This window comes from Canis lupus, chromosome 20 (assembly GCF_048164855.1).
Source record: "Canis lupus baileyi chromosome 20, mCanLup2.hap1, whole genome shotgun sequence".
Taxonomy (NCBI): domain Eukaryota; kingdom Metazoa; phylum Chordata; class Mammalia; order Carnivora; family Canidae; genus Canis; species Canis lupus.
The window spans coordinates 51,392,958-51,415,502 of record NC_132857.1 but is presented as its reverse complement, the minus strand read 5'-3'; the positions used below and the strand labels follow the sequence as shown (position 1 = coordinate 51,415,502).

The following is a 22,545-nucleotide window of genomic DNA, read 5'->3' as shown; positions in this document are numbered from 1 at the left end:
AGGCTTTAAATTTCATATCAGTCCCTTTTATTAGAACATGATGTTTATATATATATATATATATATATATATATATACACTTTATAATATCTAGTGCATAATAGTTTTATTGTGCTTCACAGATACCATGTTTTTTTTTTTTTTGTTGTTGTTGTTGTTGTTTTTTACAAATTGAAGTTTGTGGCCACCCCTCATTGGTGCCACTTTTCCAACAATGTTTGTTCATTTCATGTCTCTGTGTCACATTTTGGTAATTCTCGCAATATTTCAAACTTTTTTATTATTTTATTTGTTATGGTGAACTGTGACCAGTGACTATGGCTCACTGAAATTTCAGATGACGGTTAGCATTTTTTAGCAATAAAGTATTTTTAATTAAGATATATACTTTTTTAAGGCATAATGCTATATTGTACAATTAGTAGACTATAGTATAGTGTAAACATAACTTTTATATGCACTGGGAAACCAAAATAATTATTTGACTCACTTTATTATGATATTTGCAGTATTGAGGTGGTTTGGAACCAAATCCGCATTATCTCTGAGGTAGGTCTGTACGAACTTCCTATTTTTAAGTATGTGATGGCATTTTAAGATATGTAAGACAGTTTGATGTCTTTATTTCTTCTGAAGATGGGGCACTAGACAGTTACTGGTTGAAAATGAGTAAATAAATGACTGAATAAATACAGAAATACATGGGGGCATATATGATTTTCTATCCTGGGTCAGATTCATGATTTCTATGATGTTGCCCTGCCAGGTTCTTTTTTTTTTTTTTTTTTTTAAGATTTTATTTATTTATTCATGAGAGACAGAGAGAGAGAGAAAGAGAGAGAGGCAGAGACACAGGCAGAGGGAGAAGCAGGCCCCACAGGGAGCCCAATGTGGAACTCGATCCCGAGACTTCGAGGATCATGCCCTGGGCTGAAGGCAGCGCTAAACCGCTGAGCCACCCAGGCTGCCCGCCCTGCCAGGTTCTTAAAATATAGATTTGCATTAAATGATTATGAACTCACTATATAAACACTTCTTATAATAGTGATGAAGAAATTAAAGAAAAAACCCTAATTCTACTACACATAAATAATCATTATAATTTGAAACATCATTTCAGACACTTTTTCTTCATTCTTTGCATGCATACCACCTAGGCACATACCCACATACATATAGACATATTTATAGACAGAAATGAGAGAAAAATTATAAGGATAGAATCATCCTACATTACTATTTTTGTTTTTTTAAAAAATAATATTACTTGATTTTAACAGAAGTAAAGGAAATCAAAGTAAAACCAGAGGAGTTTTGGTTCTTAAATAAGTGGTCCTTTATAATAAGAAATTCCTAAGTGATTTCACTGAAGTTGAGATAAAAAGGAAAAATCTTAAGAGATAAGGATAATTATATTTTTACTGTGTATTATTCCATCAGTTTATTTCTTGCAATGGAAAGTAAGAGATTAACGTATTTCCTTTTTTCTACCTCTTAATTTTTAGTAGTTATATTAAATTTGTATTTTGAAAAAAAATAAATTTGTATTTTGTCAAGTTGTGTAACACTTGGCATTCTATTTTGTAAGAATTTTTCACAGCTATTAAGTTTTACCTTTATATTTAAAAGCATTCAGTGCTTACTACGTGCTCTTTGTTCACTGTGAATTATTTTGGGAAGTGGTCCCTCAGGAATTCCATTATTGGGAACTGATGCCCCCAAATAAGTACCTTTTTTTTTTTTTTAGGAGAATAAATTTCTTTGGTCAGTAGATTGAGAAACTGAATCCTGTAAAGTTCTATGGAGTAAAGTTTTGGCTTATGCAACTTGATTATAAAATAATAGATTGCTAATTTAGTTTAAATGTGAGAGTATTATTTTCTTTTAGTTGTGTATTTAAGAAGATTGGGGGATTATATGTGTCCCAGCAAAACCTTGGAATATCTGGTCATTCACAAAAAAGAACCAGTATGAAATCCAGTGGGTTCTATAAATGTAGGGATCCAGAGGCCATCTCACAGGGCATTCTGAGGCTGTCATACTTACCACTTTTAGTACACCTGCTGAGGTCCACTCTGTAGTCCTATTTCTGGAAGACCTGAAATGAAAGGACTCAGTTTCTTTGAGGTATCCATAGAAAAATTTCCCCCAATTTTTCCTATTAGAATATGTTGTACCTCTTTTAATCTTTCCTTTCATTTGATAATGGGAGAATGGTGTTAAAGCAGCCATATATTTTAATCATACTCTGTTAATATGGATTTTCTTTGTAAAGACCCATTCAATTAGAGGACAAAGGACCTGCTATGTCTCCATCCTGTAAAAATAAATCTAGTCCTTATTTATATTAACATGTCTCCGTATTTCCATTCACTAGTTTTTTATTTTGATTCATTTCTTGGCTGGCTGAATTTGGTTATCAGGGATATGTGTGTGTTTGTGTGTGTATGTGTGTGTTTTATAAGAGGAACTCATAGTTGCTCTATTTCTTGAATAATTGAATATTTGAAAGTGTTCATAGGTTGCTTTTATGCTTTATGGAAAATTTGGGCACTATATGATTGGGTATCATATTTTCCCCTTAGAACTCTGAAGATATTGTTCTCTCATCCCCAGATAATGGTGAATGCTGCTATAGAAAAGTCTAAGGCCAATCTTGATATTTCTGCCTATGTGCCCACAGCATTTATATTTTTTTCCACAGCATTTATATTTATATATTCTTTCTCTTAAGATCTATAACCTCATAGAAATATGTCTTAGTATTAATTGTTTGAAATCCAGTTTTTCTAGAATTTATTTATTTATTTGTTTGTTTAAAAAAGATTTATTTATTTATTTTAGACAGAGCTCAGGGGGAGGGTTAGAGAATATCTCAAAGGAGACTCCGTGCTGAGTGTGGAGCCCAGTGTGCAGCTCTATACCACCACCTGAGTCAAAACCCAGTAGGACACTTAATGGACTGCTTCATCCAGGAGCCCCAGGAACAGTTTCTTATTTTATGTATTTGGTTTTAATCAAAGAAAAATTTTTCTTCTATTGTATCATTTTTTTCCTGTTTATTTGTTCTCTCTCTCTCTCTCTTTTTTTTTTATCAAGAATGTCAAGTGTGTATAGGCTGGATCTTTTTTTCCTTTTATATTGATCATCTCATTTTTTATGTATCTTTTAAGAAAATTCCACTTTGTGTGGTTTGTTTTTGTTTGTTTTCATACTTGTCTTCTCTTTTCCTGTTTCAGTACTGAGTGTTTTGGGTTTTTTTTGTTCTTTCTTTTATGGCTTTAATCTATGTGTGTGTGTGTGTGTGTGTGCGTGTGCGTGTGTGTGTTTAATCTCCAGCTTTTTCATTACCCTATCAATTTGCTTTTCATTATCTTTTCTTATTTCATACTTTTCTTTGAGCCTTTTTTTGAAGTTCCTCATAGTCTCTGTCATTTTTTTTTTTGAGACTGTAGAAAAATAATTTGTAAGGTCTTCCCATATTTTCTAAGACAGTGACATTTCTTTAGCTGTCATTTCCCTATTTCCTTTCACCCCTCTTTGATAGTTCTGTATAAATTCTTTGCTGATTCTTTTTTGGTTCTTACTCAGTTTTTAGTAGGTTTAATTCCACTAAGAACAGGTATTGCCTGAAAAAAAAAATGTGTGTGTGTCAGATGCTCTGGGGACATATATCACTTCTATTTGCAGTACTATAAAGGTCACTGTGATTCTGTAGTCCTGTGAGTCACAGGAATCTCTGTAATAAATGGTTTGGTGATTGCTATTTCCCTTTTTCATCTCCTCTTTGCAGTCTCTCTGTGCAAAGAAGCTTGATCATTGGCAATGCATAACCTTGTTGGGTTTTCCTCCGTCCTATTGTGGTTGTAGACATGATTTTTTGGAGAAACCTGTCTTATCCTAGGTGGATGCTGAAACTATTACCCTAAGCAGAGTTTCAGTGGGCTTTACTGTTCCATGTTTAAGGAAATCTCTTTTCTGCCAGAGATCTAAAAAGGTGTGGTTTGGTTCTCAGCATTACTCCTCATTTTGATTCCAGATATCACCTAATATAGTGATTCTTTTTTTATGATAGTTTGTGGTTTGTGGTTGTGGCTGTGACTTTGTTTCATTGATGATGAGGTGTTCATTATTTTTTGTTCTTTTAGTTTTTTTTTTTTTTTTTTTTTTTTTAGTTTGTTTCTGCAGTAGACTACATAGCAGTGTCTTCCTGCTGTCATGTTTTTTAGTTTTTTAACTGCCTCTGTTGGCTCATAGGCTCTCCCTCTTCCCACCACTCCACCTCGCTCCTCTAATCTCTTCCACTCTTTAGCTACCTACCCTAAAATTAGGAGCTTTTCCAAAGCCCTGCTTTTAGTCTATTTTCTCTAGCATAATTTTCTCTTTTCAAGTGACTTCATCTAGACCTATGTCTTTAATCTTCACCTCTCTTCTAATGATTTTTGTGTGTGGTTTCTTTCGGTTTTATTGAGGTATAATTGATATACAGCACTGTAGATGCTTAGGGTGACTTGAATTGCATATATTATGAAATAATTACCACAGTAAGTTTAGTTAACATCTATAATTTCATATTCTAATAATTTTCAGGTTAGCAGCTTGGCATTGACTCATCTGGATATTCATAATACCTCACAATTTGTATCCAAAAGGAATTGTTTCTTTTCTTTGCATTCTCTAAAATTATTAAGGTTAGAGGTAACCATAATTTTTATTTCCCATGCTTCGCTCTACTAATCATTTACCACTTGTGACTAATACTAATTTCTTTTGTGTCCATTTTATCTTCTCCTTGAGACTGTAAGTCCATTGGAGGCAGGGAAGTGTCACAGAACATCACATAGAATATATAGTTGCTAAAAAGAGTAAATAAAAATAAGAAAAATATATGTAGTCAATAAAAAATTGATTTGAATTTTTTGAAAGCTAATTTCAGCTTTCAATAAGTCTGTTACCAAGATGGCTTTAATGTCTTTTTGTATATTTTTTGTATACTTTTAACTCTTGGCTTTACTTTCTATAGATCCCCTAAATTATCATATCTTTGAAGCATTTAAGACTATACCATTTCTCAAACAGGATTATGTTGCTGACTTCTTATGTTCTTTTACTCACCTCCCCCTTATAAATTTTTTTTTGTTTTTTAAATGACCCCGCTCTTAGTCAAACTTTAAAAATATCATCATCAAGAATTTTGGGTGGTTTTGTAGAAAATATTAAGATTTAAAATTAGATGTCTAAATTAAACTTGTTCATATTTAGTACATTTCTTTTGAGCTATTAACTTCTTAATAAATATTTTTTTGTAAATGCTTGTAAACATGAATTTTTTCATATATTGGAAAAGGAAAGCAATAAATGCCAAGAGATTGAATGAAGAAATCAATTGTGTATCATATGGTAAAACCCTAAAGTTGACACATATTGGTGAACATTTCTTTCTTGGCACTGAGGGCATATCCCTTTGAAACCTTCATTGTAAAAGTGAAGCTATTATTGTAAAGCTTAAGATTTTGACAATAAGAACTGCTTCTCGATATGAGAAGCTTGTTGAATTTCTCATTAAAGCAAAACCCATAAACTTCTTTGAAGACAGATACTTTTGAAAGGATCTGGCATGGTTTAAAGAAAAAGTGGATCCTTTAGGTTATATGAGCAGGCAAGCCATTGCATTACATTTACATATTAAACTGTACACACAAGATCTGGACCTTATTGTGGAAAGAAATTTCTTATGTAATTAATTAAAAAATAGTTAATAGACTTGGATTTTTAGAATAGTTTTAGGTTCTCAGCAAACTTGAAAATAAAGAATGCCTCACCTCCAGAACCTCCCCCATCAACAAATCCCTGCCAGAGTGGTACATTTGTTGCAATCCATGAGCCAACACTGCCTGTCATTATCAACAAAAGTCCTCAGTTTTCCCTGTGATTCACCTTTTTATGCCTCCCTTCCTCCCTCCCTCTCTCCCATAGAACCCTGGTTAACCACTGATCTTTTTTTTGTCTCCATAGTTTTGTCTTTTCTAGAATGTCTCATAATTGGAATTATATAGTATATAGCTTTGTTATATTGACTTCTGTTGACAATGAATGTACCTTTTCATGGCTTGATAGCTCATTTCTTTTTAGGGCTGCATAATATTCCATTGTGTGACATACCACGGTTTGTTTATCCAGCCACCTTTTTAAGGACATTTTGGCTGTTTCCAAGTTTCGGCAATTCTGAATAATGCTGCTATACACATTTATGTGCAGCTTTTTGTGGATTTAAGTTTTCAACTCATTTAAGTGAATACTATGGAGTGTGATTGCTGGGTTGTATGGTAAGAGTACGTTTAGCTTTCACTTTGTAAGGAATTGCCAGTGTTCCAAAGTGGCTGTATCATTTTGTAGTCCCAATGAAAATGAGTGAGAGTTCCTATTGCTCCACATCCTCATGTATTTGGTGGTGTCAGTGTTTTGGATTTTAGCCTTTCAAAGATATGTGTGATGGTATTTTGTTGTTGTTTTAATTTATAATTCCCTAATGACATATGATACTGAGCATTTTCATATGCTTATCTGTCATCTGTATAGCATCTTTGGTGAGATATCTGTTGAGAACTTTTGCTTATTTTTATGATGATTTGTTTACTTATTGTTGAGTTTTGGGAGTTCTTTGTATACTTTGAATGAGCCCTTTATCAGATATGTCCTTTGCAAATATTTTCTTCCAGTTCGTGGGTTGTCTTCTTATTTTCCTAACAATGCTTTTTGAAGAGCAGAAGTATTTAATTTTAATGAAGTTAAACTTAATAACTCCTGCCCCCTTGCCCTATACCAGGATTATACCTTTGTTGTTGTATCTAAAAAATCATGGCCAAACCAAGGTCATCTAAATTTTCTCCTATACTATCTTTTAGCTATCATATAGTTTTACATTTTACACTTAGATCTGTGATCTATTTTGAGTTATTTTATGTGAACTGTATAAGGTCTGTGTCTAGATTCAAGTTTTTTTGCATATAGATGTCCAGTTGTTCCATCACCATCTGTTGAAAAATCTATCTTTATTTGAATTGCCTTTGTTCCTTTGTCAAAAATCAGCTGACTATATTTTTGTAGGTCTATTTCTGTGCTCTCTATTCTGTTCCTTTGATCTATTTGTCTGTTCTTTCGCCAGTACTACACTGTCTTGATTACTGTGTTACTGTGAAATTAATTTTTAAAATAATAATTAGCAAACTGTTTAAGTGGTTTTTGTTAAGATTTGTGAAGTAAGTTATCTTAAACCAATTTCTCTTATTGTGAGATATGTCATATTATCTTTAAAAAAATGATACATTATTGATAACCATTTTAGTAAAATTCGTATATTATGGAAATACTGCGAACAGTGGAAAGAAATAAAATGATAATATTCCCACTATAAAAAATTTACTTTCATTCAGTTGATTTTTTTGTAAGTTCATATTGGCTATTTAAAACTTACTAAATAATTTTACTTTTTCAAATATGAAATATTTAAATATACTTTTGAAAAGTCTCTATTAATCTTCTAAAGTATCACTCTACAGTGTGAGAAATCAAGATAGCTGTTCTTATATTTTTTCAAAAACTTTTGCTTTCTTAGTATTAAGAAAGAAATGATAATTACTTGTCTGAAATATTTCATGGTGTAAACACTTTAATAAAAATAATTGAGTTAGATCTTGGAGGATACTACTAAATACATGACACTTTTTTTTCCCTCAACCTTAATTCAGGAGAAAAAAAAACCTAACCAGTAATATAAAGTAATATGTAGTGAGTACAGTGTGGGTGGAAGTGTTTTGAGGTCAGTAATAAGTTATTATGACTGGTAACTGTAAACTAATGCTGTCACTCAGCTAGTTTTTACTCATGGTATCTTTGACCTTGTGTGTCAGAAACACAGTAAATTTACAATAAAAGTCTTTACGTAATTGGAATGATTGTCAGCCATGATCAACTGTTTTGAGTGTATTTTTTTTATCAATTTTATTTAGGTATAATTTACTTACAATAAACTGTACACATTTTAGGTGGGCAATATGATGAGTTTTGACAAAAGCATATAGCTGTGTAAGTATAACCACAATTATTAGAACATTTCTATCAACCAGAAAGTTCCTTTCTGCCCTCATGAAGTCAACCCCCTCCAACAAGCCCTCCCCTCCCATCTTAGGCAATTGTGTTCTATTTTCTGTATTCTAGACTGATCTGCATTTTCTGGAATTCTTAGCAGTGTGTTTTGCTTAATGCAGAAGATACGCTCTTGAAAATTGATGGTAAATCGATTTTTTTTGTATAATGTTTTGTTACATTACAATTTTTGAGATGCTCAAATAAAGTTCAATTGGTATTATTCATATCACTTTTGGTTTTAAGTTTTTTGGCTTGTGTCCTCTCTGTAATAACATATCTTTATTGCATATAACTTAATATATAAAATAAACTCCTGGCCCATTATTTTGTAAAGTAAATTATCCTTTATCTTTTTGTAGTTAAACTTCTTGCTTTTTTTAAAGTTGATACTTTAAGAGATGAAAGACTACAGATTCTTTTGTCATTAGAATTTAACTCCTTCCTTATTCCACAGTTGTTACTCAATGGACAGTTTAACGTTGCTCTGTAGAAGGCCATTTGCCTTGTCCTTATGCCCTCTTGCTCAGACCTCTGGGGATGGGAGAGTGAGGGTGGATAAAATAGCTCTTTACTTCATAACATTCTGTTCTTTGTGTCTCCTCTTACTCATACGTAGCCTATTCTAAAAGCATGCTGAAAAGTAGTGGTTGATCTCATGGAGAAAATAGTTCTACCAGGATGAAATATTAGAACCCTTTTATGACTTTTTATCAAATGCACTGGATGTTGACTCCTTTATATAGGACAAAGTTAAAAATCCTTTGCGTAACAGAACGAGTGGAATTTTCTGGTTTTGCCCAGAAAGGTTTTTGTATGTAGAATTTGTGCTGCTTCATTTATTAGTCATTTTGAAACTAGTTCTAAATAAAAGCCAAGCCCTATGAAATGTTTTTTCATATTTGCTCCACCAAACATATTTAAATTTCTGCTTAATTTGGAAACCCTATACTCACACAAAGACAAATAATCCTAATTTTAATTTATTATAGTACCACTTGGGTAACTGATGTTCTAATCAAATTCTTAAGTAATTGGCATTTTGGAGTGATAAATATGGATCTATTAAGAAATCCTGAAGATCTACATTTAAACACTGCCTCACCGAAGCCTTCAGACAAAACAAAACAAAACAAAACATGCTTCTGAAGTCAATTCGAGAGACAGTGTATGTGAGAGAGAGGAGTAAACAGCAATGTGATAAGAGCGCCCAACCTGAGAACTTATACTTTATATGATTATTATTTTTATGAAAAGTAGTCTATCAATTCTTTTTTTTAAAGGAATGCTCAGATCATTTTTAGGGTTTCCTCATTTTAGGGGGATTGTCTTGAGAAGCCTAGGTATATTCCATTCAACCTATACTGTGATGGTTTACACTTGATCCTCTCTTCAGCAGGTTAAATCCAGTGGGAGAACAGACATAAATAATTACCTGTATTACAAAGGAAGCTGCATTAACTTTCTAAGGGTCGCACATAGAAAGTACAGGGGGAGGGAAAAATTCTGGCTCGAAGGTCAGGGAAGGCGTCATGAATGACACTATTTAAAATGGAATGATGAGTTCTATTAAAGTTTGTAGTTGTGGGTTTCTTTTTCTCATTTACAAAGTTGCTATTTATTTTAGGAAATTTGGAAAATCAGAGAAGCATTGAGAAAAAAATTCTAAAATTACCATTAGTATTTTCATAGCTATTTCTATTTTGGTATTTTCATAGGTATTCCATAGGTATTTCATTTTTAGATTTTTAAAAAAGATTTTATTTATTTATTCATTAGAGACACACAGAGAGAGGCAGAGACATAGGTAGAAGGAGAAGTAGGCTTTCCACAGGGAGCCTGATGTGGGACTTGATCCCAGGACCCTGGCATCATGACCTAAGCCGAAGGCAGACTCTCAACCATTGAGCCACCCAGGTGTGCCTCATTTTTTAATTTCTTAACTGTATTTTGAATTGTTATTTTTTGTTTTGAATATTTCTGTGTCATTAAATATTTTTCTGCAGTATAATTTTAAATGACTAGTAATTTGACTAACGCACAGATATAATGTAATTTACTTAACCACTGACTTATTGAAGACTTAGATTCTTTCTGCCTTTTATTATTATGAAAAATACTGTCAAAATTATTCTTGTGAACTTGGCTGGTTCTTGTCCTTAAATTACTTCCTATTTAGTTAAACTAATAACATTTACCCAGTCTAAAATTCTAATTGTTGTAAAAGGCCGATAGGGAAATACAGTGGTTTCTTACCCATTCTTTCCAATTATTTTCTCTAGAGGCAACCATTTTTAAGCCTTTATCTGTTTCTTTTGGTTATTATATATCTGCATATTGCTTTATTACGGATACATATTTTTGTTTTGATTCATTTATTTTAGATATGGTTTGTTAACTTTATATTATGGTCTTTGAGGATTTTTCACCTTTCACTGCCATCTCACTTCCATATTCTCAAGATTGTTGGGTTACAACTTTTGGCTAATTAATTTTTAGTGTTACATTATTATATTATGCCGATATTTATAACTGAACGTTGTAATGAGCTCTGATGAAAATGTTCACTTCAGATTTTTTATTTTTATTTTTTATTTTTTTATTTTTTATTTTTTTAAATTTTTATTTATTTATTTATGATAGTCACACACAGAGAGAGAGAGGCAGACACATAGGCAGAGGGAGAAGCAGGCTCCATGCACCGGGAGCCCGATGTGGGATTCGATCCCGGGGTCTCCAGGATTGCGCCCCGGGCCAAAGGCAGGCGCCAAACTGCTGCGCCACCCAGGGATCCCAGATTTTTTGTTTATAATGAAGTTAGTAATGCTAGGTTTTCTTTTGTGTTTGTGTTTTTTTTTCTCTTAGTTTCTTTGTTACTGTTACTTCTTTCTGTAGCTTCTTTGATTTCCAATAAAATGAAGCACATCAGATAATTCTTTCAATTTTTTTCTTGAATATATTTTTCCAAGAGAATTCTATTGTCAATCCATCTCATTTTCTAGATCTGCTCTCTTCCTAAGCTTTTTCTTTGCTGTTAAACTAGGAGCTCCTTTTGGCTTTTCTTGAATCTCATCTTGTCTTCTTTCTTGTCTTAATCTTACATCGTTGTGGTGTATATCCTGTAGTAGTTTTCTGAGAAAGATTATGTGAGAGAAAAATATCTTTTTTTAATTTTCTCACTTGTTTTTTGCCTGATTACGTTTTACATTGCAAATCACTTTCCTTCCAAAGTTTTGAAGGAATTAACATTGTCTTTCTCAGTTCTGAGCATTCATGTTGGTTGGGATACCACTGATTGTTAACTGTATTAAAAAAATATGTAGAGGGCTGTCTGGGTGGCTCAGTTGGTTAAACGTCTGACTCTTGATTTTGGCTCAGGATACAATCTCAGGGTTGTGAGATTGAGCCCCATGTCAGGTTATGTGCTGAGTGTGGAGCCTGCTTAAGATTCTCTCTCCCCCTCTCCCTTTGCCCCTCCCTCCCTTGAAAAAAAAATTGGAAGTCGAATGCATAGGTATCATGTATTTAAAATTTTTAAGGCTTTTAAAAATGGGGAAGATGAAAAAGGGATTCAAAGCAGAGGGACTGGCCAGACAGCAGAGTGTCCAATACTTTAGAGAATGAGGACATCTAGATCCTTGAAAAGAGTGTGATACAGAGTTGAAACAATGTAGATTGAGGCTTGGTAATAGATGGCTCATCACCTGGATCTTTGAATTTATTTTGTAGGCGCTCTTTCACCCAGCTGTTGTCAGCTGTATGAAGCCTTCCCTGACTTATGGTAGGCAAAATGAATTGACCTATGTTTTATCCTCTCTTAGTCCTTTGTGCATGCACACACATGCATATGTATGTATGTGCATGCTCATGCATGCTTGTGCACACACACACACACACACACACTTCATTTATTTTCTATGTGCCTGCCTCCCCTAGAATAAGTATGTGGGTACCAGAGCCAGATAATTAGGTTTCTGTTAAAGAAAGCTCAACAGGTCAGTTCTTAATATTCATGGTAGTTGGGATGACATTGAAAACTGGAGGATGAAAGACAAATTAAAACAGAGAGAGAATAGAAGGTTATCGCATTGTCTAGATTTGAAGAAATAAGACTCTGATGTAATAGTCTGCTCAGAGTGGGAGGGATATTACTTCAGTTATATTCTGATCATTCCCATGGGCCTAATCATTCTTAATTTTGAAAATACTGTGTTGTGTTTGTGTACTTGTACACATTTTGCTTTAAAATCTTCTTCCCTTTTGGTTCCTTTGAGAATAGTCTGAAACATTTTTAACTCTTGCTTTTGTTATTTTTTCTTAGACCAGTGATGTTTTGGTTACACAGTTGATGCTTCATATTAATGATGATTTGAAATATTGTCTTGATTTCATTTGGTTAAAGAAAAACACTACATAATTTTAGATGAAAATAGTTGCTAAATATATTATCATTTATAGGCATTTCTTCATTCTGAGCAGTTTCATTGCCTAAGAATGTTAACCTTGATACTGTTTCACCTTGACACTGTCTCACTTAAAAACATCATTGATGAGGTGGGTCTTTTGTATCATTAGGTGAGGAAATTGAAGAACAGAAAGGTTAAGTTTTTGGTCCAAGATCATGCAGGTAGCAAATAGCAGACCAGGGGACATTTGTCTCTGGTTTACATGTTTATTCATTATTAGGTGTATTTCTTTTCAACAATTATGGGAAAGACCTTAAGGAATATGAATCCTGTAAGTGACATCATGTGTTTATGGTATACATACCTCCCCATCATCAGTTAACTATTTTGTTTGCTAATTTCCTCTAGTGGATAATTTCTCAGATCTTTGTTTTTGATCCTTCTTAAATTGCATACCCAGCATTGGACACTATCTTTCATAAATGAAAAAAAGATGGATCAACAGGAGATTATTATTTAGTTTTTTTCTTTTTTATTTCCTGTTTAGAAAATAACACTATTTTCATTGAAAAACTTTCTGTACTCATTAAGACAAATTGGTGTCCTTGTTTAATGTGTGCGATTGATAAAGTTTGATATTCTTTACTTTTTATACTGCCTTATACTATTCTTTCACAAACTGCCAGAGCCTCTCCACTGCTGTTTCTCCTCCATGGTATCTTTGCCATGAAGGAAGTCACAACATGTTTCTTCCCGAACACCCCACAGTTTGGGATTCTAGGAGATATTTTGCTGGACTCCAGCAAGTTGTTACAGTCAGTGTCTTCAAGAGACAGTGCAGTAGGCAGAGAGCCGCAGTCAAGACACCTGTAGAGATCAGCACACCTGCCCCCAAGCAAAAGACAGTAATTAGTTGCTTATATTCCCTTGCAAACTTCTCCAGTTTTGTTGCACATGAAACGCGGAGATCACAGCAATGCTGTCATGAGCTCCGCACTGTTGGAGTTGTTTATGCCCATTCAATTTTTAATGTTCCTATAAGACATTTTGATGGGAACCCTGAGCCTAAGGGATTTGCATGCTTGATCAAACCTGTGATGATTTAAATATAGAAATAAAGAGAAACCTTTGGATTACATTGACTGTTAACTTTTAGGACAACGTTAGTGGAAAACATTAACATGATACTTGAGGCAAAGTTATTTTTGATCAACCTTCACAACTTTTTGGTTTCTTGACAGCAGGTATAGCTTCAGTAAATCTAAACAAGTTCTTTAATGCTTATAAATCCAAGCGCATGTGGATATCTGGATGGCAGGATCTGAATATTTTAAAAGATGATTTTATACCAACCACTTATATTGAAATTGAACTACTCTCAAGTCTCAATATTTCAGTCCTACCACTTTGGCACATGTAGTTTATATTATTAAAAAAGATGACAGGTGATTGAATTTTAGTAAAATACAGTAGCGTATAAGAATTGAATATATTGGGGCCAAAGAAATTTATTACTCAATGCACTTGGAAGTTTTTTCATACCATTGTTTTATTTACTATTTCTTTTTCTTTTCTTTTAAAGTAAAGTCAGTGTGGTGCTCTAACTCATGACCCCGACCGAATTGCATGATCCATCTGCTAAGCTAGCCAGGTGCCCCCATACCATTGTTTTAATTTCAACACTGTATTTGTCCTAGGTAGTATGTGGGTTAAAACCTGGTGTTTTACATATATATATATATATATATATATATATATATATATATATATATATATGTGTGTGTGAGAGAGAAAGAGAAATAAAAATTTAAAAAGCTAGTGTTTTACCAAGTGACTGTTCATGTAACTTTTAACTCAGGAATTCAGTTCTTTGATAATGTAAGTTATTAATAAACAACTTCACTAAGATACATTACTGATTCTTAAATATATTTAGTATGAAAAATACTATAATTTCTAATACAGCAAATTCAGTTCACATGTATTCTGAACAAAACTAACTGCAGCATCTTTTCAGCATACTGTGGTGAACATACATCCTTCTTACATTGGTTCTCAGAAACAAACAGGCATTATGGAATTGCCAGATTATGGTGAGCTAAAGAAGATGTTATACGGCCCTGGACTGTCATTGACAGAATTGGAAACCTGAGTAGCTGGTGAACTCAGTCAGCCCATTGTGCCTCACCTTTTCCTTCATTAATACATGCATAGAATCTTCCAGTGAGGGTAGTGGTTTCTCAGCGTAGTGGTTCATTAGTTTGTTGGCAAAAAAAAAATGACCCGAATGATATAAATGTCCACAAGCTTAACCTCTAAATTGTATATTTGCTTGACTTTCTTAGCCATGAGTAAGCCTAAATGGGGATGGAACTGGGGAAGCTCCGCTTGGGAGCTGATGATTGTGGGGCTAGCATGAATAGAGTTCCTCTTACATGTTGTATGTGGAACATTTTGGCTAGCTTATACCTCAGTGACTTTCAGGAATTTCATAAAAGTCATTCCTAAGAATTGGTCTGTCTCTAGTGGCCTTCAGAATTCCTAATCACCTCATGTAAAAGTCGCATAAAATATTTGGCAGTGTGCTTCTTAGATAAATACTCCATGTGCCCTGGGTCGGTATCTTATTTATCTATTTATCCTTTGGTGTCTAACTAATGTGATCAGTCAGTGTTGGTTGAATTAGCGAATGATTGAAAATAGCGTGTAACACGTACGAATGGCCTTTGGAACATACTATCTATAGTAAAGGGTGGATCATAACACTTTTAGCAATAGAAATGACTTTTTCTCCTGCCTTTTTTTCTTTCCCCCTCTCAGTATACTCATAGGTCAATTTTTCTTTCTTTTTTTCTTTAGAATAAGTGCCAGTGATTTGCCTTTAACTTTACCTTTTTATTATCAGTACATCCAAAATACTCTGAAAAAAAAAATATAGTTTTACTATGCTAACGCTAAATTCTTTTTACTCCAAGTCACAGTCTGGATCCAGTTAGCTTGCTTAGCTTTGTTTCCTACTGTTCTGTATCCTTTGTTTCTACCCCTGTTGCAGGACAGACTTTTCACCGTGTTTCAGGATAAGCTACACTTCCTTCTGCCTCATGCCCTGGCCTGAGCTCTAATCTAATGAACTCCTGAGTTACTTCTGTTTTTGATTCACCAGTTTAGAATTAAGCCATGTGTTCCTATGTTTTGCAAAATGTGTGTCTCTGTGTAGTTTGTAACTTCATTAGTATGATTTTTAAATTTTAAAAATTTTATTTTTTTCATTTCTGGCATATGACAGATTACTTTGTAGTCACTCAGTGAAGCTGTACATACTAGTTAATCTCTAGCTTTATTATAGGAAAATAAACTTGCAAAGAAAGTGAGAAAGATGGAGAGAGACATACGGGGGTGAAGGAAGGAGAGAAGATAGGAGGGAAGAGAAGAAAGGAAGCAGAGAAGGAAGAAACGGAGGGAGAGGGGGCGAGCATATTTTGTGAAATAGGGAAAGAGCAATGGTTTTGGATTTGAAAAACGAGCTTAAATTTGATTCTGCTTACTCCCTTTGTAATCTTGGATAAGTTTAATAGTTTTGGGTTTAAATGATATTAATACCTGCATGGTAAGCTTATTGTAAGGGTTAAATTATGTAATGTATGTAACGTGCTTATTAGCATGTTTAGTGGACGTTAGCCAACTCTCTTCTTTTTCCAAGTGAGGAAAGTAAGGTGTAGAGAGCTGACCAAGGGTTATAGATATAGCCAGTAAATTGTGGAGAGAGGATTGAAACCCACATTTTTCTTCCTTTTAAGCAGCAAGTTTCCAATTGCTCCTCTGCCTTTCGGCTAAGATCAAGTATAAAGCATTGTTTTCAAACATTAGTGTACATCAGAATTCCCTAAAGTCTCCTCAAAATATGTATTGCTGAGGCTCAGCCTGCAGTTTCCAGTTCAATAGGTCTGAGATGGGACCTGAGAATTAGCATTTCTAACAAGTTCCCAGCTGCTGCTGGTCCAGGTATGCTGCCATACCTTGAGACCCACTGCTCTATAGCTGTTATTTCTTCACCCTAGCTGGACATCAGAAATCATTTAGGGAGCTTCTAAAGATTACTGATGAAACTAGAATCTATGGTGATAGGCCTAAATATCAGCTTTTTAATTTTTGTTTTATTATTATTTTGTAAACCCTCCAGGTGATTCTAATGTGCAGCCAGAGTAAGGAACATGGCCCTGCCTAAAGCTAGACTCTGCAATTTTCCATTAGAATGAGGTACCAAGCAAAGCGCTGGCCTTGAACACCTCCTGGGTGCTCAGTGATGCAAGGCCACAGTAGTGTGTTGTTTTTGCCTTGTGATGTTTTAAAACAATTGCTCCAGCCTAGGATCTTTTATTATTTTACCTATTCTAATTATTTGTCTGTATTGTTTGCATTTTTCCATCCAGTTTCACTGTCCAATAATGTGTTCTGAACGCCTTCATTAATCTCTAGGGTAGATTTTATGTTAACATTCGGGGGAAGCAACTGTTTAGCAATAGTCAAAGTATAAAGTAGATAAAGGAATGCATCTAATTTTTAAGAAAGCAATCACTTGAGCAACTTATTGTACTTCTAGAATTCTGATTATGAGTTTGTTCTTTTTTTTCTGAGATGCTGTTGGAAACCTTATGTTTTTACTTTAGGGCTGTTGGTTGGAACAGATAATGATAGTTTTGCACTCAGGAGTACATAAGTAAAAATGCAGTAGATTAATTGGTAAAAGAGTCATTTATTCTGTTATATGATTCAGTCGATAAATATATACAAACCAAGGCATGAAATCATTTATTGGATAAAGTGGGCAAAATACCACATAATTTCATTAACCTTTAAGCGATGAAATTATAAATCCCTATGCAAATGATTAAGGTTATCATTGCCTATCACTCCCTTTTGATACCTACAGACTGTTAATTCTTCTCTGTCCTGCTGAGTCTTATTAAAACTTCTGACTGATGTACTTTTATTAAAAGGTTTAGAATTTACCAATTTAAAGCACTTGCTTCACACTATCACCTCTAATTTAACTAGGCCATTAAACACCGTATTTTGCAAAGCGAAAAAGTCAATAGCTGTTTCTTTAAAAAAATAATAAATTGAAATGAATTTTAAACTCTGCTTGGAGGTGAGCAACTGCTATATACTACTAGGTCTTTTGATAGTTGATTTGTTCCTTTAGTATGCAAATTTTAGGTTTACAAAGATCTACTGCTTTTATTTAAGAAATATGCCTGGAGGCTAGATTGGTAAGCTTTAGGGAGATATCTAGTTTGGTGTGAAATAAATAGTTGTTAAAGGATCACATGAATTGGGTCCCAGAAGATAAAGAGTAGAGCTGAGACAGATTGAGAAAAACTGACTGTATTTCATTTCATTTGGCTAAAAATACCACTAAATTAAAAATGAAGGCAATGAATGATGGCAACACAAAGGCAATTAAGGCCAATGAGCTTTTTTTTTTTTTTTTTTTTTTGGTAGATTTTGTGGAAAGTTCTGACTAACAAGAAGTTTAAAGGAAAGGGCCTACTACATCCCTGACTAAAGATGACTAAAGATGTTTACTCATCATTTTGGAAGGCTAGACTCTAGAGCTTTAGAGTTTTGGGAGAGAAGACACTTGGTCAAGGAGAAAGGAATGGATTATTCCCCTGGCTCAGTCTGCTGCATCACTTCCGGTCAGTGAGAGGACAGATGTCACAGAACATCCTCACATTCAAAACAAAAGGACTGAGGGTTGCCCTCTTAGGTTGGAATTACAGGTAATCTGGTTTGTAAGTTTAAAGCAAATGGTGTAATAGTTACACTTTTAGGTTTAGGGAAGCTTTATATCATCGATCTTTTGCATCTCTGATTTTCAAGTGGATTTTGGAGAAAATAAACTTAGAAATTATAAAATGTATTTCTATATTGATAGCTTTTATAATCCTCTTTTTTTCTTTTTTTGAGTGCTTTTATCTGCCTTTTTGGATGTTTTTAAGGACTCTGGCTCTCAGAGATAGAATATTTGAACAACATCAGTAGCAGTTAAAATGTCCTTTGTTCATGGGTGTATGTTGTGTATCTCTGGTGGTGGATAGTGAGGTGTGGAGAACGGGGGTGATGATGATGTGTGAAGATGGAATGCTAGTCTTTTATTGAGGCTGGAAGTCCACAGCCCTTTTTCCATCAAGGACCCTCTCTGTACAGGTATATAATGCATAAATAAATAGATTTCCTTACCTCTTCCTATTCAGTATCATTTTATTTATTTTTATTTTGTACTTTAAGGTTATCTTAAAAACTTTTGAATAGTCACTGTGTTTACTGGATTCAAATTCAAAAAGTGAAAAGGGCAATGACATCTCTTTCTTATGTCCCTTAATACTTTCTTTATACACACGTAATCAGTGTGTGTGTGTATATGTGTGTGTGTATATTTCTAGACACATGTAGACCTATATTATCTATCTATTTATTTATTTTTGTTCATATGTTGATTTATCTACTTACCTTGTGAACATTGTATTTTGGAAGTTTTTTTAAAAATGCCAAACTGTACCTAAAAATATAGGCTATATAGCCTTATCCAGGTAGGAGTTCCTTCCTTCCTTCCTTCCTTCCTTCCTTCCTTCCTTCCTTCCTTCCTTCCTTCCTTCCTTCCTTCCTTCCTTCTTCTTTTCTTTTTAAAGATTTTATTTCTCTATTTGAGGGAGAATGGGAGAGAGAGCATGAATGTTGGTGAGGGACAGAAGGAGAAGCAAACTCCCCGGAGAGCAGGGTGCCTGATGTGGGCTCGATCCCAGGACCCTGGGATCATGACCTGAGCCAAAGGCAGATGCCCAACTGACTGAGCCACTCAGGTGCCCCATGTATTATTTTTATTAGCTTTTTTTAAACATTGAAATTAGTTTAAGATCTGTCCTAACCCCACTCCCCTGTATTTTGTGAAGCAGAATTACTTGTGAGTCCCTGGGAGGTTCTGTGGGTATGTGTCAGGTTCCGCCTTTGCTCTGTAGCTTTAGGGGCATGTGGTGTTTCTGAAGCCCTTACTGTTTTTACATCCACACAGTAATGCTTTTTTGTTCTTGAAGAATTTTCATTTGCACGTGCTAGGCTCAGAGCAGATTCCTTTGTGGTTTTTTATTTTTTATTTTTCCTTATTACATCCTTATAGTCTCCTCTGCTCACCTAGTTTTACTTCTAAATTTCCATTTTCTGTGAGCTTTTATATTTGTATTCATATTTGTTTTATTTAATTTGACTTTTTATTTTTCCTGATCTTAGTTGAGTGTATAATTTTGAGTGTTGGGAACCATCTGAGGCCATTTTCTTCTTTTAAATTTTACTTCTCTCGAGTCAGCAAAAGGGACTGATTGGAAGTATGGGATCTAGAGCTAGATTGCCGGGATTGTGGCCTAAGAACATGACCTTGGGCAAGTTACTTCTTTCTGCTTTAGGTTTCTTATTTTGTTCAATGGGGTGTAGCAATTTCATCTCTTTTAGAGATATGATGATTAAATTATATAACAGTTGCATAGTGCCTATCAAATGTTAGCTATTTGTATTTTTATGATATAGTTGTGATTATATTTGATTTTTATGGGATATAATTTAGCACTTTTAACATTAAAACTTTAAATATATTTGTATATATTTTAAGGAACCTTATAAATCTTCACTCTAGGATATAGCTTTCTGTTTTAAACACTAAGAATGAATCTATAAGCTATCAAGATAAAATAGTAAGTTTTGAATGTGAGGGTGATTTGAGTATAAAGAAAAACCAAAGTCAATTCTCTTTCCTTCCCTTGTTGGTTGAGAATAGTGTGTATTTTTTTTTTCATAGTATGTGTGTGTGTGTGTGTGTGTGTGTGTGTGTGTACAGCAGTGCTGTTCAATAGAATTGTAATGCAATAATTTAAAGTTTTCTAGTGGCCACATTAAACAGATAAAAAGAAATAAATTTAATTAATTTTGTTAATACATTTTATTTAAGCCTATATATCTAAATTATTATCATTTCAACATGTAACCAATATAAGATTATTGAGCTATTTTACATTCTTATTTTTCCATTAAGTCTTTTAAATCTATTGTGTATATTCCCCTTATAGCACATTTCCATGTCCAACAGGCATATGTGGCCAGTGGTTACAGTATTAACGTGGTTAGAGTCTATAAACCACCTTAAAATTTGTCCTCTTAGGTTAGGGAGGGCTTTATGCTATTTTATTTTATAACAATTGATAAAACTAGATGCATCTAATAGGCTGACAGAAGTGATAAGTTTGTAGTGTGAAGAGAGCAATGGGAGAGGTTTGGATTTGGGAGTGATCAGTGGATATATAGATGATAATTGAAATCTTGAAGTCAAGGACAGAATAATAATAACCCTAAGGGTAAAGCTCTAAGGAATTCTTGGAAAAGGAGCCAGGTTAAAATAGGGAACACATCCTATAGACTGGAGGAGAACTGTAAGATGAGGACACCTTGGAAACCAATGTGAGGAAATTTCAAGGAAGCATGGTGGGCAAGAGTGCCCAATGCCACAGTCTAGGGGAGTGAGGAGTGAAAGTAGGTAATTATTAACAAACCCTAGCAATGGCTATTTCAGTAGAGTGATGGCTTAGGAAGCCACGATGTAGTAGTTCAGACTTCATGGGAGTTCAAAGGAAGGCAGTGGGTCTGTATTGTTTTACGAAGCTTGGAAGAGTAGTTGGTAGTGCTGAAAGAAGTTGCTAGGGGAAGGAGCCAATGGAGAGAAAAAGGCTGAAGGTAGAGGAAAAGGAGAATGATGGAGTGAGGTTTTAGAAAAGGCACGAATGAATAGGGTTCAGTAAACAGGCAGAGGAATTAGTAATGGAACATAAGAGAGTGAATTATGAAATCGGAGTGAAAACATTATGAGACAGGAGAATTTGTATATGATAGAGTGGGGTCTTTGTTGTAGGCAACGGTTAGTTTAAGTTGCAGACAGCTAGCTAGTTTAAGCAAAAAGGGATATGTTCTACACTACTTAATTTCCAAAAGTGCCAAGGAATTAACCTTGACTATTACTATAAAGCTAGGAATAGCACAAGCCAAGGAAAACCTCCATTTCTACTATTTTAGTAGATTCACTTGCTATTTGGAACCCATGATACGAGAGATCATTTAATAGACTACCTAGCTGATAGCCCCACAAGAACAAAATGCCTTCACTGCAAAATTTGATCTCATTGGAGGTGGTCAGCACCTTGACTTACTCACTTCTGTTTTCTAAGTCCCAGATGGATTTTTCTGATTGTTTGAATCTGGGTCCTTACATGATGCAAACAAATGCATCTGAGAAATGGAGTTTTTAGCTTGGAAGGTCCTATTGTAGAGGAAGCTAGAGAGCACGCTAGAGGTTGAGAGCAGCCTAGGGGGTTCTGATTCTGATCTGTCGTAAATTGAAGTCAAGATTGACCCAGGGCAACAGTCACCTGAAGATTTGAGCAGCCTGGGTGATCCACCTGTTTAGTTGATTCTGGCTATTTGGCAAGAAGCTATGTGGACTGCTCCATAGAGCTGTTTGTTCTCATGATGTGGAACTGACTTTACCAAATGAGCGATCCAGTAGAGCAAGGAGCTAGCTGTAATACTTTTTAGGACCTAGCCTCAGAAGTCAAGAAACCATCAGTTCCAGGGCATTCTGGTTTTGTTCAAAGCAAACTTCATGCAGTGAGAAAGAACTACAAAAGTCATGAATTTCATGGGGTGAGGATTTGGGGGCCGTTTTGGAAGTTGGCTATCATGTCTCTACACTGCCTGCCTTCTTTAACAGCAGAAATTGATCAAATTTGTCTGTAGAAGAGAAAAATGATTTGAAAAAAAAAAAAGAAAAGAAAGAAAAGAAAAGAAAAGAAAAGAAAAGAAAAGAAAAGAAAAGAAAAGAAAAGAAAAGAAAACAACAACAGAATGGAACCTGCCAAGAATTTGGATAGTATGTGGTTCTGTGTTACATCTTAAG

At 34.3% G+C, this 22,545-nt stretch overlaps 1 protein-coding gene across 16 annotated transcripts in view; it reads left to right on the top strand.

The window, feature by feature from the left end:
* Positions 1–22,545, top strand: part of GTDC1 (glycosyltransferase like domain containing 1) — a 427,409-nt gene that overhangs the window by 73,192 nt on the left and 331,672 nt on the right. Inside the window, exon 1 of one of the 16 annotated variants that reach the window (XM_072789085.1) lies at positions 517–549. The exons of the other annotated variants lie outside the window; for them this stretch is intronic. The gene's annotated coding sequence lies outside the window, so the exon portion shown is untranslated. Of the gene's footprint in view, positions 1–516; positions 550–22,545 lie in introns of those variants that run through there. 16 annotated transcript variants of the gene reach the window in all.